The following is a 2,867-nucleotide window of genomic DNA, read 5'->3' on the forward strand; positions in this document are numbered from 1 at the left end:
TTACAATCTGCTGAATCAGTATTCCCTATATCATTATTACATATCCCATTATTGTATGTGAAGTTAGAAATATGAAGTGTGAATCTGGTTTTCATTCTAAATATGCTAATGAGGGCTATTAGTGATGCTTGAGGAACTTAATGGCTCAGTACTCAAACCAATGACCCAAAAATGAGTTTATTTTTCCTGTAAACCCATTGCCCACCTAACCAACTCTGTCATCGTTCGGGCAGTTTGATCTGCTGGCCTGGCTACATGGCTAGAGCTGCGACAACACAACACACACAAGCACCCCACAACAGGTGTCATTGTATTAGGGCTTCCAGCACCATGGAATGGGGGTGTGTGATGGTTCTGGTATCCACCTGTCTCCAGTTAACCCCGTGACCTCTGGTGGGTGGTACATTCTGTGGTGATCAGCCTACAATATAGGAGAGAGGATACCACATGGCACAACGCTATGAGACACAGCCAAGGTAGATTGTCCTGAGAGAAGGCTAGGCACCCACAGCTCCTACTGGTTCCAAGGGAGATGCAGGAACTCAGCTCTAGGGATGTTAAATATCGGTTAATTGATTAGTCGATTTACCTCATGAATTCTTATTAGTTAGTTGACTATTCTATAGTGCCCAGATATCCTCTGTCCGGGGGCGGGGAGTCTGAGGTCCCAGACCCGGCATGAGCCAGAACCGAGCTGGGCTGCCTACCTGCCTGGTTCCTAATACACTTCAAATGCAATGTCAGGGGGGGTAGGTCCAGGACCCAGTGCAAACCAGGACAGAGCTGGGCTGGGCTGCTGGCCAGCCTGCTAAAAAATGTACTGGCAAGGTGTGTGTGTCGGGGGGGGGGGGGGGGGGGGGAGGAGGGAATCCGTATAGTCCATAGCACTGACCTATACACTTTTGCTTATCAGTTAATTGGTTAATTGACTATATATAAAGGCACAAAATGAGATCAAACTAGCTACAGGCATAAAGGGAAACAAGAAGACCTTTTATAAATACATTAAAAGCAAGAGGAAGACCAAGGACAGGGTAGGCCCACTGCTTAGTGAGGAGGGAGAAGCAGTAACAGGGAACTTGGAAATGGCGGAGATGCTCAATGACTTCTTTGTTTCGGTCTTCACCGAGAAGTCTGGAGGTGTGCCTAACGTAGTGAATACAAGCAGAGAGAGGGTAAGTTTAGAAGATAGGATACACAAAGAACAAGTTAAAAATCACTTAGGAAAGTTAGATGTCAGCAAGTCACCAGGTCCTGATGAAATGCATCCCAGGATACTCAAGGAGCTGATAGAGGAGGTATCTGAGCCTTTAGCTATGATCTTTGAAAAATCATGGAAGACAGGGGAGATTCCAGAAGACTGGAAAAGGGCAAATATTGTGCCCATCTATAAAAAGGGGAATAAGAACAACCCAGGAAACTACAGACCGGTCAGTTTAACGTCTGTCCCAGGGAAGATAATGGAGCAGGTAATTAAGGAAATCATATGCAAACACTTGGAAGGTAATAAAGTGATAGGGAATAGCCAGCATGGGTTTGTGAAGAACAAGTCATGCCAAACTAATCTGATAGCTTTCTTTGATAAGATAACGAGCCTTGTGGATAAGGGAGAAGCGGTGGATGTCATATACCTAGACTTTAGTAAGGCATTTGATACGGTCTCGCATGATATTCTTATTGATAAACTAGGCAAATATAACTTAGATAGGGCCATGATAAGGTGGGTGCATAATTGGCTGGATAACCGTAGTCAGAGAGTTGTTGTTAACGGTTCTAAATCCTGCTGGAAAGGGATAACAAGTGGAGTTCCTCAAGGGTCTGTTTTGGGACCCATACTGTTCAATATTTTCATCAATGATGTAGATATTGGGATAGAGAGTACGCTTATTAAGTTTGCAGATGATACCAAACTGGGTGGGGTTGCAACTTCTTTGGAGGATAGGGACATAATTCAAAATGACCTTAGCAAGTTAGAGAAATGGTCAGAGGTAAACAGGATGAAGTTTAATAAAGAGAAATGCAAAGTGCTCCACTTAGGAAGGAACAATCAGTTCCATACATACAAGATGGGAAGCGACTGTCTAGGAAGGAGCATGGCGGAAAGGGATCTAGGGGTCATAGTGGACCACAAGTTGAATATGAGTCAACAGTGTGATGCTGTTGCAAAAAAAGCAAATATGATTCTAGGTTGTATCAACAGGTGTGTTGTAAGCAAAACTCGTGAAGTCATTCTGCCGCTCTACTCTGCACTAGTTAGGCCTCAGCTGGAGTACTGTGTCCAGTTCTGGGCACCACATTTCAAGAAAGATGTGGAGAAATTGGAAAGGGTACAGAGAAGAGCGACAAGAATGATTAAAGGTCTAGAGAACATGACCTATGAAGCCAGGCTTCATGAACTGGGCTTGTTTAGTTTGGAAAAAAGAAGATTAAGGGGGGACATGATAGCGGTTTTCAAATATCTAAAAGGGTGTCACAAGGAGGAAGGCGAAAATTTGTTCCTCTTGGTTTCTGAGGACAGGACAAGGAGTAATGGGCTTAAAGTGCAGCAGGGGAGGTTTAGATTGGACATTAGGAAAAAATTCCTAACTGTCAGGGTGGTCAAATATTGGAATAAATTGCCAAGGGAGGTGGTGGAATCTCCCTCTCTGGAGATATTTAAGAACAGGTTAGATAGACATCTGTCAGGGATGGTGTAGACGGAGCTTGATCCTGCCTTAAGGGCGGGGGGCTGGACTCGATGACCTCTTGAGGTCCCTTCCAGTCCTATTATTCTATGATTCTATGATTATTCAATTCCTACTCAGCTCTGCTCAGAACAGGGCCATTGTGATGGAAGCGGAACATTCTGCTATAAGGGCAGTGTCCTA

This window comes from Pelodiscus sinensis, chromosome 20, assembly GCF_049634645.1.
Source record: "Pelodiscus sinensis isolate JC-2024 chromosome 20, ASM4963464v1, whole genome shotgun sequence".
NCBI classification, from domain to species: domain Eukaryota; kingdom Metazoa; phylum Chordata; order Testudines; family Trionychidae; genus Pelodiscus; species Pelodiscus sinensis.